Raw genomic sequence first — 18,871 nt, forward strand, 5'->3', positions numbered from 1 at the left:
AGCGGGTGGGGATACCTGATCTAAAGCATTTACCTATCTTCCTACCTCTGGTCAATCAGGTCTTATTTCTAGAGAACCAGAGCGTATACCGACAATCAAGAGAAGTCCAACATCTTTAAGCAAAGGAATAAACATTTGGAGTTTGCTAAGCTTGTGCCAAGCACCAGGCAATCCTCACTGGGCTGAATTGCTCACATTACAGACCCAGAGAGTCTGCAGGCCTGAGCGCGTAGGGCCGGAAGCGCCCGGAAGCTATTTAGACCACTTCCTTCCATTTCACTTTGTAGCTAATAACCATCGCGAGGCAGCACAGCGCCACAAACTTGCACAGCACTTTGAGGTTTGCAGTGCATGTGACAGTTTTGCATTAACTGAGGAGCTTTGGCACACGGCAACAAAGTAACTCCTCCAAACTCTTCACTCTACTCAGACTACACTGAGACAGCAAGTTCTGAGTCTCAGCCCAGCCTTCTCCCGATGCCTCTTCCTGTCAACGCAAATTCCTCCTCTGTCGTCGTTCCGAGGCTGAACTTCTTTCCATTATTTTAGTGAGACGGTGGTTACATATTGCAGCAAACCAATCGCTAGACATACACTGACAGACGGGTTGGCTGGTCCCATAAATGTAGCTCTGTATTTTAAAAAATTAGCTGAAAAAAAATGATTGCATCCATAAGGGAGTGACTATAAACTGGCAATTCAAGAACCACCTTTCCACGAACGCTTATTCATCCAGGATGCCAATGGGGTGAGTGTTAAGAGGTGGCCACACCTGAAAACACTCTTCGAAAGTTCTAATTTTCCTTAAGTAAGACTTAGGTGAAGGTTTGGCGGATGAACACGTGAGCCCATGTTTCCAGTTTTGGAGAAGCACTCGAAGGGCCACGGGGCTGAGCGGTTTGCTGTGGGGCCCACTGCGCTCTGAGGAAGCCATCCCGTACCTGCTGCAGGCATCCCATACCTCGCTCTTTCGAGTATGAGCTCCAGATCTGTCCTAAGCTGGACAAGGAAGACCCTAGGCACTAGAAGAGACTGGCCAAATCACCCCATTCTATCTTCGAAAGATATTTTGATGGGAGAGGGGGAGCACTCGGCTGCCAAGGGACCTTGTGCTTTCAGAACTAGCTGGCGATTCTGGGATGTTGCTCTTTATTGCTGCCCTGAGCCAACATCTCAGTGCATGGAGTGTCCTTGGACAATGGCAGAAAGGTCACTCGCCTTTGTATACAGAACACTAATTGCTCTAAAACACACTTTTGTTGTTTGAGACTTCAATGAAGCCCGATTGCATTTGACCTCAAATCAGGAAACCAGCCCCGGGTACGATGTTCTGCCTTAATAGTCCACTGTTTTCATACAAACGGGGTCATGCTGACTGTCTTCCCTTAATCACTGGGTTCTGACGCTTCCACATGCATTACTTTAGAGAGATATAATTATGTTTATATGAGAATAGCTTAATCATTTTGTTTACACATGTGCATGTAATTATAAATAACCCCATGCTGATGTCGAGAGGGTACTCGGTGTGAATAAGGGAGATCTCCCCAGCAAGCTGGGCACTTCCTCAGGAAAGTAAAGTCTGGGAGAGGAAGGGCCCCTTGGAGCAGGCCATGAAGGAGTGTTACCCACAGCCCCGTGCACTCCTCACCCATCCAGTTGGCGGTATCTGGGCAAAGCAAATAATCGTTGAGCAGCTCGGCTCCCTCTCAGAAACAGTGAGGACTCTGCCTGCTCCCTCCTGAGCTCGGAGAGAGAATTTTAAGAATAAATTAGCATCTCCAAAGTCACCAGGTAGGAGTTAGTAATTTATCAGCACAGTATCAACCAACCCACGCCTCCCCAAGGAGAGCTGTGGTCAAATAGATGAAACTATATCTTTTTTTTTTTTCCTGAAGAGATTTTTCAAAACCGTTGCTAGTGGCTGCTGGCTGCCAGGCTTTCTGAACTTTGGGGGAGAAGGCTGGTTTAATAAGAGGAAAGGTGTATGGACCACGAGTATCAGAAAAAAGGCATCTACCTCGTTAGTTTCCTAAGCTAAATTTTACAGAAGAGCCGAGGACCAAAATCCAAACTTATGTTGAGTAAGGAGAGACGTTTAAGTCCGCACTTTCCACCCGCTGGCCCACCAAGCGGGATGCTAACACACGGGAGGCAGGCGAGCCGGGGGGGGGGGGCAGGGCACGTAGAAGCGCATGGAACCGTACGCACACCCGAAGCGCCGAGTGTTAACTCTTTTAAAAGAAGAAACTGTGCTGACTAACATGCTGTTTGATCCATTTAAAAATAAGTCGATTACTTCGGTTTCACTGTTTTTGTGACTTCAGTGACTCTGGGTTGAAGCTCATACTGTCACATTTCCTAAACCGTGGTCCCTCGAATATTAATTTCTTGTTACTAGAAGCTCTCTGGCCTGCACCTACGCCAAATTTAAAAGGGTTACATGACCAAATGACTTTGAGAAGCGCTGGATTAAGCGAAGTTTAACAGATTTTTAAATTTCTCCCTGCAAACCTTGCAAGACCTTTTGAACATGTCGATGTTCTTCGGATTCCTCAGAGGCTGTGGAAGTACCGCGCACTTATTTGGTCCTGTAACATCGGCCCTCCCTCCCCTTCACACGCCCGCCATTCTTCTGAACATTCATTAACAGCTCACAAAACCTAGGCTGGGAAACCCTGAGCTAATAATGCAATGACTTCGAGAAACAGTAAGTACAACAGAAAGGCAAGTAACCGCGTTACTTTTGTTTTGGAGAAAATCATTGAGTAATACAAGCACCAGGAAAAAAAAACTATTAAATTAAAGTCGTAACGAGTTTCCCGAGGTGTAATGATAATAACGTGACACGATAACATTATGTGCTGCGCATAAAGAAACCACAGCTGCCGAGACGAGTCCCCAGTGGACTCGCTAAGGGGGAAAACCCACACCAGCCCAGCATGTGACCTTCGTGAATACTGTGAGCCCTTAGGGGCAAAGGTCAGCCCTTAGGGGCAAAGGTCAGCCGGGCTGGCGCGATGCTGGCTGAGCTAAATGCTGGGCCCTGAAGGCGGGGGAAAAGCTCCGAAGAGAATAGTAATTAATTGATTTTGTTTTCACAGAAAATATCACTACCTGGAATGTCTTATTCATTTATTTATTTATTTTGTCCAAGACGAGGAGGACAGAGTATGATGAATAGACTGGGATGAACGTAGACATGGAAGCGGCAGAACATGCGGGAAACCTAACGAAAAGTCCCTAACGAATCACTTGTCTGATCTCTTCATTGTAAAGACGTGAAAGATATTAAGGAAGAACAGAGCTGCAGGCATCGGGTGCCCTGATTCGAACGACACTACAAAGCTACAGTAAGCAAAACAGTACCGCGTTGGTATAAAAACAAACGTACAGACCAGTGGAACGCAATAGAGAGCCCAGAAATACATGCACACAACAGAACACGAGTAGCAGGAAAAAAGCATAAACTCTTGCTATTCGCACAAGGTAGAAGGACCTTGAGGACACTATGCCAGATAAGTCACACAGAGAAAGACAAACGCTGCGTGCCTTTTGTATTGGAATCTAAAAGTCAATCAATCAATCAATCAATCAAACTCATAGATAGGGAGAAAATTCTCTCGCCACTGCATTACCTCAACTGAACGACAGCCATTACTAGGTCTAGCTTTTCAATTTTAGCCTACCTGTCTATGCAGGCTTTTCATGGTTTTCACCATAGCATAAATGCTAGTAAAAGACAAAACATATGGAAATCCTGAGTCCCTGCACAGGTAAGGGCGGGAGTCAAAACCAGGCAGAGCAGCCCATCGCCCACTCCGTGTGGCCGCACTCCCGTCGCGGGGCTCTGTCCGGGGGGCGGGGAGCACGCTCCATGTTTGGAAGCGGACAGCCAGTATGGTCACTCCACCCAACAGACAAGACAGTGTTCGCCCAAGAACCAGAGTCTATTTTCATCAGAGCAAAGCATTAATCCAGTGGGTTACATGGCATGCTAGCACCATGCTGAAAAAGAAAGCCACGTGCATACAGACGACAAATTCTCGTGTGCTGTAGCCGGCACAGGCCCGCCCCGCTCCGCGCGGTTTCCTGAGGGAATTCCACGCAATAGCCACACTGACCCGGACGCAGCAGGGTTCTGATCATGAGCTTTCCCACACTAATTGCTCTGAAAGCGACGGTTCCTATCCCATTGGCAACTTTTGTAAAAATGAAGGAAACACATACTTGGAATGCAACATTTCACAAGTTGTGAGGCTCGTCAGGCCCAAGTGGGAAATACTGAGGCTGCTTATAACATGACACTGACTGAGGCCGAAGGATGGTTTCTGCCTGGCAGCACCCAGATCTGTAGGAAATCAACTATAAAGCATCTCTCTCGCAATTGGTGCCTTTGTCTGGATCTTTGAGCCAACGGCAAAGGATGTTTGGTTATTATTATTATTATTATTATTATTATTATTGTTATCTCCACCCAAAGTTAAATTTCCTTTCGTTGCCATCTGTTTGAGCCCCTTCACCCCTACCTACGACCCCCGCCCCTCTGGTAACCACTGGTCTGCGGTCCGTGTCCATGAGTCTCTGTTCGCCGTGTTTGTTGGTCGCATTCAGTTTCATAGCCCACACGAAAGTAAAATCACACGGTTCCTGACGTGTTTGTTCGCTTAGCATGAAAATCTCAAGATCCATCCACATCGTCGCCTTGGTTATTATTGTTAAAAGAAGACACTCATCAGGCAATTTTCAAATTCAGGGTCTCACTGGGCAAATTCCCCTGGTCATCGTCCCCTGGATGGACACTCTTAACGTGTTCCGAGGTCACCCAATTCCCGCTCGAGTCACATTACTCATCGTTACATCCCGCGTCCTAACCCAGGGCCAGCAAAAATGCCCGTTTTCAAAGATTCCTTTCCTAACCCTCACAATTTTACATCTGAGAGGAGCCTTAGCCCACCCCTTCGATGTCACAGCTCAGGAAACTGAAATCTTAGGAAACTACATGCCCAGACCCCAGCCACACATGTGGTGGGTAGCGGAGATGGGGTGACAGGGTGCCCTCAGGATTCAAAAAAGTCGGTTTCGTTAGGAAGCCGGAAGTTCCTCTCAGAAATCAATGTGGAGCTGGAGGAGGATGTCCTCCTCATGTGGAAACCGAGCCTGCGGGACTAGATCGTCTCGGTCTCTCCCGGCATCAAGATTCCACGATTCTGTGCCACGCCTTCGAACCCGACGCGCGGTTTCGACCCACAAGGAAAGTGGGATCAAAAAGCCCGGTAGCTTCCTCGTCCCCACACAGGTAGTTACCAGCTGGGTCAAGAACTAGAACACTCACACACACACACACACACACGTGCACACACGTGCTCACACACACACGTGCACACACGTGCACACACATGCACACATGCGCACACACGTGCATACACATGCACACACATGAACACACACATACGCACATATGCACACATGCACGCACACACACACAGGTGCTCGCACATCCACACACTACAGTTATTAGAGTCAAGGTGTGTCATTTAGAAAAAAGCGGAATTAACTGCAAGGAGACGGGGATCCCGTCCTCGTGTTTCAACCAGTTTGGGAAGCGGCCGTGACCCCCGCGGCCCAGTGTCTCCTTGCTTTCAGAAAGATTTTTCAGCACCTACCCCAGTTCTGACTCAGTGTTGGGAGGTTGAATTTAGACTGAGACGTGTCCCCAAGCAAGGAGGGTTGGGGGAGCTTTTAAGCGATCTACAAACAGAGGGTCTTCGCTGATGCACGCACTGGGTTATTTGTTCCCAAACGGGCACCAAGCCTGAACCGTCTGGGGAAGTCGGGGCGCAGGGCTGGAAGGAGAGCAACTGGGGGGCCGGGGACTGGGCGCTGCTGCTGGCCCTGCCTGGACCGGGGGCCAGGCCCCCACGCTCCGTGTCGAGCTGACGCGCACCGAGCCTGGCTTCGGGGCCGCGCGGCTAGACAGTCACTTCTGTTTCCTCACTGGAGAGGCGGGAGCAGTAAAAGAGCCGAGGCTGGAAAGGGACCCAGATGGGATGCACTTGTTCAAGTGCGAGTGTCTCGTACGGTTTCACGCGCCTTGAATAGGCATTTAGACCCTGGGGTTTTCTTGAAACTTGAACACAGCCCTCAAATACTGGTCCCCGGCAGGGAGCCTGGTGGCACGGCCAGCGTCCGCCACACCCGTGCTCGTCAGCTCCAGTGAGCTTGGGGACCCCCGGAAGGGAGGGTCTGTGACCACACAGCTCCCGCCCCGGTGTCCGTCACTCAGGAGGGTCGGCGGTGGGGACCAAGGATTTGCTTTTCTAGCAAGTTCCCAAGGGATGCCAGTGCCGCCGGTGTGAAGACCACACTCGGAGAAACATGGCTTTAGAAGCGCTGAATCCATCGGGCTTCATTCCCTCAGGGACCCAACGGGCAGAGCAGCCTCCCGCCGGGGAGCCAGCTGGCCGTCCCTCGTGGGCCACCTCTCTGCCTGTCCCTGCTGATGCCCAGGCTCATCTTCCTCGGGAGGCAGGTTAGCTCGCGGCCTCTGCCTTGGGACAGAGAAGCAAAGACCAAGATGCTGACCTGACCCTTGGTCTCGCGCTCTCGTTAGTGCGAGAATGGCATCGGAGGCGACAGACCCGGGCCACTCCGAGCGCTCTGACAGGACGGAGGTGGAGGGGGTGTGGAAACCACACGGAATGGACCCTGGGTCTCTGCGCGACCGTGACGAGGAATGGTTCCATGCGCCACGCGCGGCTCAGCGTGGTCAAGCCACTGGGGCCACGGCTTGCGTGGACTACGAGCGGCAGATGAAAACACTCCTCCTCGGGGATTAGAGTTCTTTCTCTCAGTCATTTGTTAGCCGGCATTTAGAGACGTTAAAGGTATTGCCGCGTTTCAGGAAGACCTCAAACACAGCAGCCGGAGTTCACGTGCAAAGCAGTAATCCCCCGGAGCATAAATACTCTTTGATGGCCAAGTTTAAAAGACTTCAGACAAAGTGAAAACTGCGTAACAGAGTCAGAGAGACACCTGCCACGTCCAATGCGTCCCCCCAGAAAGCTGGGAGAGCGGGAGACAACCAGACGCCGGAGCTTTGCAGCTCGGGATTTACTCCCTCCGCGCACAGCGCCCCCGGCCAGATCTCGGGGCTCCCCAGGAAGGAGTGACATTCCGAAGGCTGGGAGAAGGGCTCCTCCAGTCGGTGCCGCGTCCCGCTGTTCACGTGAATTCCCGGGGTGACTTTTGCTTCTGTGCGCCTTTCGCCATTACTTGCCGCTGGCCTAAGAACGTGCTGTCGTTCTGCCGACTTCGGCTCACTGCCACCCCGGGCCAAGCCACATACCCCTGCCCGATTAGTGCTCCTGATGGGCAGCTCTGAGTTCTACCCCTCCTTCCTGCACGGGTCACCCTTGGGCCCCACTGCCTCCTGGGCTACGCAGAATCAAGCCAGAGTTCCAGTCCGTCCAAAGCAAGACTCCGAGTTATCCAGTCTCCGCCGTCCACCGACCCCGCCACCAAGGTCCGTGGTCTAGGCCCCAGGCCCGGCTCTGCAGAAGCCCAGCGAGGTGGAGGAGCGGCAGTATCGATTAACGTCTTTGTGTGACACGCTCTTATTCCCCCAGGGGTCACCTTCAGGTGCAAACGCAAGGCACTGTGGGAAGGCTCGCATGCCCGGTCTTGGCTTTAAGGAGAGAGCTACGTTTAACCAGTTTTGTGACTTGCGCTCCTAATAAAATGGTACCTGAAGAAAGGGTCGTAGTGCTACGTAGGGTTGCTTAAGGTATCACGGAAAAATAGTCGCTGACTCAAAAGGAAACAGAGGTTTGACCTATGGTAAACTACGGGAAAGTTCGAAGAGGAAAGATCATAGTAGAACAAATCTCCTTCAAGAAAACAAGAAAAATCTCAAATAAACAATCTAACTTCATACCTAAGAAACTAGAAAGAGAAGAACAAACGGACCCAAAGTTAGTAAAAGAAAAAAATAATGAAGATCGGAGTAGAAATAAACGGAACAGACGGAAAAATGATGAGAGGAAAGTTCAGTGGGACTCAGAGCTGGCTCTTTGCAAAGACAAACAAAACTGACAAACTTTGCTAGCTAGACCCACAAAGAAGAACAGAGAAGGGGCCCAAAGAAATAAAATCAAAAACGAAAGAGAAGAAGTCACAACCGATAACAACAGAAACACAAAGGGCCATACGAGACTTCCACGCCCGTGAGAGAGACATCGCCTGTGCCCAGAAGGCACGGCCTTCCCATCGGACCAGCGAGCCACGGCCCCGGCGAGCAGGCCAGGGCGAAGGCCGAGGGTCCGCGTCCACGCGTTCTACGCCACGAAGCTGAGGCCCGCTCCCCACACGATCTTACCCTTTCTTGTTTTCTGATCCCCGACACAGCTTTACTGAGCTCACAAAACGGTGGAAAGGCAAGACGACTGACCCCCAGTCTTCCGAACGACCAGGCGCAAGAAAGGCTCAGGAACAGCAGAGCGGCCGGCCTGCAGGGGCGACGTGGGCCCCCACAACACGACCGGCTACGTGACCCATGCTCACGAGACCGTTAGAGTTACCAGGTGACGCCTTCGGGACCGGCCGGATTTCAGCGACTCGAAGGTGGCAGTAGTCACCAGACCAGGGCGGCGCCAGGCACGAGGGAGGGAAGCATGGGTCCGGGAGCCGGAGGCCCCGCCTGGCTGTCGGCGAGGCCACATCGTGCTCGTGAACTGGCAAGGCCACGGCTCGTGTATTCCTTCGCGTTGCCAAGACCACATAGCATCCATGAGCTCACACGTCGCCTCTGCGCATTTTCAGAAACAAGCAGAACGGAGACGAGTTCTGCGGGAGAGACCCGGGCGGGGAGACCTCGGACAGTCGAGCGCTCTAACCCAGGACCGAAGAGGGAACCACGGCGATTCGAATCGGGATTCAAACGGGGATCGCGTCAGAGACCACGGCGATGACAGGCTCCGGCTGAACTGGACGAGTAGCATGAGCGACGGGCTGTCGGGACTGCGTGCCGCGGTCCCCGACCCCACAGCCAGCACGCGGGAGGCGCGCAGAATTTCGGGGATCCAGCGGACCAGCTAAATGCTCAAGGATCGGGGTGCACCAGTCCCCGGTATCGTCAGCATCTAAAGTGTTTTCTAAGAAAAGACTGCACAAACCACCACTCCTAGAACTGCTTTTTGTCACAGCATAATCAAAATCTGTCTTATTCCTTCAAGATAAGCAATTTCTGGGGAGTAAGAGGAAAAAAAAGCATTCAGTGTGGGAACTGAAGTGTACTCACAGGAATAACAAAAAAAAAACTTTGAGTAAATGGTAGAACATGTCAATTAAGCTCTAAGTATTTACATTTTTTGAGAGGATTCAAGCAGTAACATGACTAACTCGATAAGCTTTCAAGCAATATCATCAACGCCCACACTAGTCACAATACACGGCCTCCTCACCAGATTACGAAACAATTCCACACCCTTTCCAATTAAAGACGTGACCCAGAAGTCAAACAACTGACATGTAAATTCTGAGCACAAACGAGCCCTTAATCAAATTTGCCGAGAAAACGCGAGTCTTCACCACAGTCCAGGTCGCTGTGGCCCACGCCCCCCCTGCCTTGGGGCAAGGCTGGCATGAACCACGGGACGAAAGCACTGGGCCTGGCAGGCGACCAAAACGCGTCTGTCCTTCCCCGGGAGAAGTGTCTTTGTCTTTTTTTTTTTGCGCCGTTAAAAAAAAAAAAGAGGCAGCCACTGACTTTGACGGCGGCCGATTTGGCTCGGGGGTGTGGCAGACGGGGCTGGGCAAGAGTCGCCGCTCATGGGTTTTCCTCTGGTACCCGGTATCCTATGCAAGGCGGCTTCCTCCTTCGGAGCGCTTCTCCCATGGGTTCTCATGGCACCCACGGTGTCCCCAAAGGCTGGGCGCAGGGCGCACCGTGAGGCAGGCAGGTGAGGCCACCTCCTCTTCCACGCCCCGCGGCTGGTCCGAGCCCGGGCATGAGAAGCAAGTCAGCCAATGAGAATTTTGTAAAATTCAACCTGAGCAAGGATGACCTTTTTAAATTTTTTTTTTTTTATTTTCCCTCAAAAAATCAATATATCCATTCGTTAAATAAATTGTCTCCTGCGGATACTGCACTTCCGTCCCGTGTGATCAAAAGTGTCTTGACTAAGGGAAACTTGTTTCTCTTTCTGCGTAGGAACTTATCCCACCCCCTCGGTTTAGTCATGGCCTCTCCTGAGCTCCGGTCGCAAAGCCCCGCAGAACGCCCGGTGAGAAACACTCGGGTGCTCACCTCTCATTTGCCCACCATCACGTGAAACTGTTCTTCAAATCACAGGCTCCTAGAAACAGCAGATTCTTACCGATAACTCTTGTGTTTCTTTTAAGGCAGTAAGATGAAGACTTGCAGGAAAAAAGGCAGCTTCAAGAAAATCTTTTAGGAGAAAAATAACGTCGACGATCACAGCTCTTTATCTGATATCCAAGGAAGTCTTTTTTTTTTTTTTTTTTTTTTTGATAAATCTTCTCACCTCAGAGGCTGTAAGGGTCTTTTCTATAACTGGTCAAGCACCTGCCCCGGTGTTTGGGGCCAGACCTATCTAGTCCTGAACCCTCGCTTCGCCGCTTCTAGGAGACCCTGGGAAGGTATTTCCATAAGACCCCATTTCGTCACCTGACAAGCCAGGAGAGCAACGTTCACACCTTTGCAGGTGGCCGAGAGGGTGCGGGACGATGCTGTCAGCAACGTGCTCGCTACAATCAGCACAGTGCCCGGCACGCGCAAGCACCCCATAAACTCGGTTATTGTTTGTCGCTATTATTGATAAGGCGGAGGTGGTGACTGGAGCTGTTTGATGAATCACATTTTTATTTAAATTCATTCTAAAGATCCGTCCTGAACCATCTGCTTCCACTAACCAGCCAGATCAGGATTTATGGTCGACAGAACTGCACTGGCATCTTCCCTCGGCGTATAAGGTACTCTACTTCTCTGAGATTATTTTCGCTCTGTTATTCATTTGGCTCCTCTCTAGGAGGTAGCATCTACTTTCTGGGGAAGGAAAGTGAGAAATGGAGGGAAAGACGACTTGGTATTAAACAAACAGGCAGCCCAGAAAATTAAACCTTCTGATCGCTCGTGGAGTGCTCGTAGACTTATGAGAATAACCCGAAGTAGCGAAATCATAACTTAAAATTAACATGTTCTCTCACTTCCCAGAAGCAAAGGAGAGGTGAGAGCGGCCGGGGAGGCCCCGACAAACAGCTGTGTGCGTCAGGTGCGTCATTGCCCGGCCCGGGCACCGGTCCCAGCGGGAGGAAGACGCGGGAGACCATCCCATGCCCCTTCTCGGGGGAGCGGAGGGGTCCGGAGGGGCGTTCCGTACCTCGCTCGTGTTTTCGTTTCGTTCTGTGTTTGTAGATAGCACATGGCTAGGGCAGGCCATGGAACCCATGGCCGCAGTTTCTGTCCTGATAGCTCTTCGGTCACGCGGTGCAGGTGATGGGGAGTAGAGGAGGAGGCGTCCTCCATCTAGCTGTGAGATTTTGGTCGAATCGTGTAATGTCCTGAAGCCTCGATGTTCTCGCCTGTAAAGAAGGCTACGCCTCATCGAAAAGGCTCGGTGACCGCGTACGACCCTACGTGTGACGGTGATCTGCAAACGAGGACACACCGAGGGAAGGGGAGAGACCCCCGTGGGACAAGGAAGACCTGCAGGCAGGTGTCAGCCTGACCAGGAGCTCTGCCCAGCCGCTGTCCCCGGGGGAGGCGTGCCCGCCCTGGGCCTCCCCCGGGTGGGTCTCGGAGGAGGAGGAGTCGTCATGGACGACTATCGTGAGTGCTGGAGGGGGTGCTGGAGGCACTCGTGAGAGTCCAGGGTGCTGCCCCTGCGTCTGTGGGTGGCGGCTAGGAGCTCGGAGCAGCTCTGGACGGAGACGCGTGGGTTCCAGGGTGCGGTTTCCCACCTCTCTGTCCCCACGAAATGCACCATTCTGTAAACCGGGCATCACGTTGCCAAATTCCGCGTGTCGTCACGAAGCGTAAACTGAACGCTTGATGCAAAAGATCTCAAGAAACCGCCGCGGAACATCCGGGAGAGAGGGATTAATGCTGTCGTAGCACGAAAATCACACGCGCGAGCGTCTCTCAGCCGCGGAGGACGCCTCATTGGGGCGGATGCAAACAGACGTCGGTCGCCTCTCTGCGCGCGCGGCCAGACGACGCGACACTAACGTCCTCAAGCGAGCGGCAGCGAAGACGCATCTCACTCGCCTTCGGTTCCCCGCTCCCTGCCCGTCACGCCAAGCCGGCCGGCCGTCGGACAGGTGCTCGGGAATCGGCACGGCTTATCTGGCTCTCGCCGGCTCTTTGCCCACTCACTTGCCAGCATTTCTCGTTGCTATAGCAACTGTAAACATTAATGATCATTCTAACACGCCAAGGGGAGCTGAACACATTCTTAAAAAAAATCCCTCAGGGCAAAATAGAATCCATCCATCTCCGGGAAGATGAAAAATATTACACGATTTAAATTCCTTAGTTATTGTATTTATTAGAGCTAAATACACAGACCTACTTCCAAGTTTCGTGGCGGTAATATATTTTTTTCCCCTCTCACCTGCCTAACAAAAGGAGTTGCAGGGAACTAAGAAACTCAGTTTTTCTCTGAAAACAGGAAGAAAGAATTCATCCAGATACACGATAAAGAAGAGAATGGGGGTGGGAGAGACCACGAAATCGGGCTCTCGAGGTCGCGTGACGCCCGGGGCCGTTCACCGCAACCCGGGGCAGGGGCGTGACCCCCACGCAGAGCCCCGGCGGTGCCGGGGGTGAGATCCTGACCGCACACGCCACCCTGCACCGGACGCGCACGCGGACTCGCTGGGTGCTGCCGTCACTCGCGAGCGCGTGAACAACGGCCCGCCCTTCGGGGGGAACAGAAGAGGAACGGGAAGACGGAGCTCCCGACGTCCGTGTCACGCTGCCGGCCGGGGCAGGCGTGCACACGGCCGTGCGCTGCTCCTCACACTTTCGGTCGATCGCCTTTTGTTTTTTTTAATCGACTGCCGACATTAAAACGTGGAAATATTCCACACTCGTGGCTTCCCATGGAAAAGCACGGGACCTGGCAATCCTGAGCTTGTACTTCTTCCGGCCGTCACGGGCCTGAGACGATCAGCAGCTCACGGGTCCGCGGGGGGCACCCGAGTGTCCGCCTGCCCTACAGCGTCAGGTTCGCTTACATTCTGGAGCCCCTGCGTGGCCCTCGGAGCCGGCGAGCTCCCCGAGTCCGGCTGAAGCCCCTCCCCACGCCTGTGGCTCCACAGGGCCGGCCTTCCCGGCCCACCGGGCCACAGGCGCGAAGCTGACGTCCGTGTGGCGCCCTGCTGTGTGGCACGGGGAGGCGCGTCCGCCCCCACTGGTGACGGCAGAGCCCGGGGGGCACTGACGAACTGGGGCGAGCGGAGCTGGAGAGCAGGCGGCCAGAAGCGGCGAAGCAAACGCGGGCAGCGAAACACACGACGTTTACCACGTTCACCGCTTTCGTGTGTGCAGCTCGGGGGCGACGGAAACGGTGGCCCGGCCCCCCCCCCCCCGCCCCCGCCGTCGTCCCCTGCAGAGCTTCCTCATCGCCCTAAACCGAAGCTCCGCCTCCGCTGCCAAGCAAGGTGGCGGGGCTGTGGGCGGCGGGGCGGCGGGCGGCGGGGCGGCGGGGCGCTGGTTAGACGCGGCGCGCACTTCGCAGCTACAGTGGGCGGAGTGAACCGAGTGAACCGAGTGCGGGAAATGAAAAGAGTAAGTCCCGAGCCTAAATTTCAGGCTTGAGCCGCCGGGCGAATGGGGCTGCCCCTCCCTGCAGCGCGGAAAATGGCGGGGGGGGCTCGGGTTTAGTTGGATCGATCAGGTTCGGTCACGGCACCTCTGAGATGGTTGAGGCCACCAGCAAGACGAGGAGCGGATGACGGGTGCCAGTCCACGGACTGGGAGGGAGGGGGGCGGGGGGCGTTTGGCAGACGCCAGTGGAAAGCTGTCCCTTGACGCCGCGGGGCTGACAGACGCCGCGGGGGGTGCGCACGCACATGTGGACGCCCGGCCCGGGAGCCCGAGAGTTCGACTGCGGAAGCTGACAGGAAGGTGAGCGGCCGGCGGCGGAGGTGGAGGCGGAAAGGCAGGAGAGGGGGCGTCAAGGGACTGGCCCGAAAGCCGAGGGGGAAAAGCAGCATTTCAAGCGGTTCAGAGCGACCGACCGTGCGGAAGGCTGCTGATTGGTGGCCACGGTGACAGCCGAGACTTTGCCACCGACACCTGCGAATTCCACCAACCGAGACGCGGCACCGTGGGGGTGGCCGACGAGGCTGCTCCTGAGTGGCTCTGGGGACCCGGCGCGAGGGCCGGGCGCGGGGGCCGGCGGGGCGGGCGCGGCGACCCTGCTCGGGCCGCTGTGCTACGGACGCGGGCGCAGAAGGTGCGCGCGGGGGCTGGCGCCTGCCCCTCCTCTGGCGAGCGCAGGAAACGCTGCTGCACGATCCAAGGCCCGCGAGGGCGATGTCGCAAAGAGCGAGACCCTACCTGCCGCACGAGCGGGGAGGGGGCAGCAGCGAGAGCCCGGGCCTCGGGCAGGTGGGGGCGGCGCTGGCCTGCGGAGGGCACTGGAGACGGCAGCCGGGGGGGGGGGGGGCGGCGCCGAGCAGCCATCGCTGCAGCCGCCCCCCGAGACGAAGACGCCACCGCCCCTCAGCCAGGTCGTCGCGGCCGCCGCCTTCTCGGTCTCTCTTCACACCCTCCGGCCCGGCCGCCAGCCGTTTCCCACGCTCTTCGACATGATTCTATTTCCAATCTGTAAACACAATTACCTAACACCTAATGGGTTTCTGAGGCCCTCGCAGAAAAGAACCAACTCCTTAAGATGGCCTTAACAGGCTTGGCGAGACTAGTTTACATGTCGAATGATGCCTCAGTGTTTTCTCTTAACTCACACGTCCTTGAAAACGAGAAGGCGAAGCTTCTGCCTCTTCCGCTGTTATTGTTTCAACGGAACAGGAAAAAAGGCCCCTGTGTTTCTACGCGGTAAATTTCAATGTGACCCAGTTAATCCCTTAAGAACTAGCTTTGACAGCTGCTTCCTGCGCTAAGGTACCCGGGTCCCGCGGCTAAGACTCAGCGTCCCGTGGAGCACACGTCCCTCTGAAACGCGGGGCGTCGTGGGCAGCGGAGGAGGAGGAACTTCCTGTGGCCCCCAACGACCAGCGTGTCTAGCGGCTGCCGGGCACAGCCACCTGCAACCTGGGCGCTTCTCTTCCTCACGGACACACCTGCCCACACGGTGACGAGCCTCTGACCCACGGGAAAGGAGGAGGTGTCTTCCAGAGGGGCCGAGCGAGCAGCAGACGCCAGGAGGGGACGGCGCGTTTCTTCCCCTGGTGCCGGCCGCAGGACAGAACGGAACCCGCTGACCTGGTCTCCCTAAGACCCGGACGACACTACAGCGGGAAGACCAAACAGCAAAACTAATCGGACTCTCCTTTGTCTGTGAGTGAATCCTCCACCGCACGGCGTTTTCTTGGCGATGGCGGCGGATTTGGCAAAATAAAACCGCGTGAGCGATGGCAGGAGAGAGCAATGTCAGACGCCGCAGCTATTCTGACGCGGGCTGCGGCGATCCTAACTACCCTGGCGGCCTCTACACCGCGTGTCAAGGAGCCGATGCTCTGAAAAAAAGTGTGCGAAGAGTCACGTCCACCCAGATGCACTTTTTTTTTTTTTTTTGACCAAATCCTCCGGGCGAGGCCAACGAAAGCAGACCTGCCGGCCTACGTCCTCTCGTCCTCTCTGCTGGGAGCCGCTGCCCCGGGATGAGACCGGCTCCCACCATTTCCGGTTGTGACAGGCCTTCGACTGTTTCCTGCTCCGGCTTCACATGCTTCAGCAGAGTAGAGGAGTCGAGGGGAGACACGGCCTCCGAGGCGCACGGCGCGGACAGGGGCCAGCGCCCCCCGGGGAGCAGGAAGGGCAGCGGATCGGGGACCCGGCTCCCCGCCCGACCCGAGGCGAGGCCGTCGCGTTGCAGGCCGGGCCCGCGGCCGATTGTGAGAACACCCGAGCCGCGTGTCCTGCTTCCCGGCCCGGGACTCTCACGCCGACATCCTCACTTTAAGATCAGGAGACCTGGCATTTAAAAAATCTGGACCTCTCGCTTTTCTAAAAAAAAAGAAGGAAAAGGAGAAGGAGAAAGCGGGGGCGGGGAGGAGAAAAAAAGAGAAAGGGAATAAGACCCGAGCTCCCACCCCCCACGGCGGCGGCGGGCAGAGCGTTCAGACCCCTCCTCGGTGGGCAGTGTGCCTCGGTGAACGTTACGGCCTCGTCACCCGGACACCCGACACAGGTGAAGCATCGGCCACGTGACCGGGCCATGTCGTCGTGGTGATAGCCACCCAGGCCTCTGTGCCTGGGCGGAGCCAGGCGTGTGTCGGGGGAGGCCATTCGCTGCGCCGCCCTCGCTGCGGTGGCTGCCACCGCCGGGCTTGCTCCTCGTGGGGACTTTGGACACGAGGCCCACAGAAACATTGCGAGAGACCCGGCTCCCATGCGAGACGTGGACCTGCTAAGTCAGGACGTTCCTCACTTAGCTACGCGAGGCTCAGTTCTTTGCTCTTAAAGTGTCACTTGGGAAGATGCAAAATAAGTCACTGGACCAGTGTTTGGACAACTCCAGGGCACCGCTGAAGAGGAGGGCCTGGCGCCACCCTGTAGCAGTCCGGCGTCCTGGCCAAGGCGAGCTGGACGCTAGGCATGACTACGGCGACCACATGGCCCGCAGCGACTATGTGGCCTACAGAAATCACGGGGCCTACAGCGATCACGTGGCCTACAGCGATCGCATTAGCCGGATGGTCTAGCTGAGTCTAAGAGCACCCTTGGGTGCACCGTACAACTATCAGCTGCCCTTTGGCTGAGATGTGCGCTCTGGTTCACCGGACTCTCCCTCATCCCCATTACACGCATCTGACTCACTCTAATACCAGCGTGGTCTCTGAACATTTTAGAGCCTGGTCTTGATTCTAGGTAGGACGATTTATTCCTATGGCAACTTGACGAGCAAACTGTCAAGGTAAGCATTGCACCTCTTAATATTTATGAGCTTTAGAGGAGTAAAAATCACTCATCTACAGGGGTCTAACATATTTCTGTTTTGATCACCTCTTTATTTCTTTCATTTTTTTTTTGTACAAAAAGCAAAAACCTGTCATTCCTGGCCCAGTGGACTTCCAATTTTCTCTTTCCAGCCCACAGTTTTTATCTGTATCTAAGGTAAACAAACAATTCAGCCGAGGTCTTAAAGGCGATTTTGACTTACTTCAGAGAATTATTTTTTAGCCATTAATTGGAAAATAGGTCTTGACAACATATTTAGCTGTCATTTGTTAGGCCACTTCCTTTACAGATATGTAAAGAAATAATGTTTTCAAAATAATTAGTTTCTCTCTGCAGGGGTTCAGCAGAACAATCAGAACACTCTCTCTCTCACACACACACACACACACACACACACACACACACACACAGAAATTTAGGATGTATGTCTCAGTGTGGGCACGGAGCTTTCTTTTAACTGTCACTGAGCTAGAGATAGAAAGCCATTAGCGTGACATTCATCATTCCACGTTTCCGGAAACTTCGCCTGAGAGAGCAATCTACCTGCTTTAGTTTTGATGAACCCCCATGAGTTACAGATGCCAGACGTCTTCTCTCTGGCTGTCTCTCTGATGACAGGGACGGTGTCACATAAAAGGAGGTGCTGGGGAGGAAACCCACCACGTCCGGCAGGACAGTCCCTCGCTAACGGAGGGTAGTTCACGTGCGTGTCAGGCTTAACGGCTTCCACGGAGCCCCCTCAGGAGGCGGAGCCGACAGACGTGAAGAAGGCAGGACTGTAAGCTGGGGACATTGAGTCGGCTTCAAGAGCTGGGACTCCTGAGAGATTAAGGGGTAACAGCTCACAAGAGCCACGCATAGATTATACACACCGGGGTCGACACCCTGATTCTTCCTAATTAATACATATATTTTTTGCAAGGCATAGGGTCTGAATGACAAATATATTCTACCATTCTGTCAACAGAAACTCTTAAATATTTCTCACACTCACTGTCTATCAAAGCAGACTGACTCTTGCGCGAATCACCTCTGACTTGAGTCCCAGGTTGGAATGCGACCGCATGGCACGACCATCCAGGAGGGTCCTCTGACCCACTGGTACCTCCGCTTACAGCTGAGCGCATGCCCACGGCAAAGACGAGAGGTTTCAAAGCGGAGTTACGGAGGGCTGATTTTAGTCTTCCAGGCCGTAAGCTTTACGGCTGTAGGAGCAGTCAGGTGCGGTGCTTAACAGGCAAGCGAAGCCACCTGTGGTTGGAAAACCTACAGAACAGCTCCTTCTGCTCAATATCCCCAGCCCTGAAACCTCTGGACTGAGTTCAGACTCAACCCTTAATTGTTCGGGAGCTGCTTGGAACGCTGCTACATGATGAGGTGAGTTCTGCTAATTGCATTTCTTGCTGTTGAAGATACAGCTGGGTACATGAGAGTCGGCTGACAAACAAAAAGGAGGCGGTGTGCAGCGGAGAGTGCGCTGGCTTCTGCTGCAGGGGTCACCCGTGACGACGGTTCAGACCGAGGCCACTTCCACGGCTTCGGACCTCTGGCTCTTCCCTTCCCTCCCCGTGTGTCGCCGGTCGATTTTCAGTGACACACGCCAAGTCTCCCCAGCGGAGATAAGTACGGAAATGCACATGGAAGCTGTGTCAGCGTGAATTAAAGTTTTCGAACCTGGGAACGCGCTAGCCCACTTAGCACAAT

General features: G+C 54.2%; 1 protein-coding gene across 10 annotated transcripts in view; it reads right to left on the bottom strand.

Moving 5' to 3' along the window:
* CNTN4 (contactin 4) overlaps window positions 1-18,871 on the bottom strand; it is a 637,177-nt gene that overhangs the window by 134,979 nt on the left and 483,327 nt on the right. The window lies entirely within an intron of this gene.

Source organism: Rousettus aegyptiacus, unplaced genomic scaffold (genome assembly GCF_014176215.1).
Source record: "Rousettus aegyptiacus isolate mRouAeg1 unplaced genomic scaffold, mRouAeg1.p scaffold_m13_p_4, whole genome shotgun sequence".
Classification (NCBI taxonomy): Eukaryota; Metazoa; Chordata; class Mammalia; order Chiroptera; family Pteropodidae; genus Rousettus; species Rousettus aegyptiacus.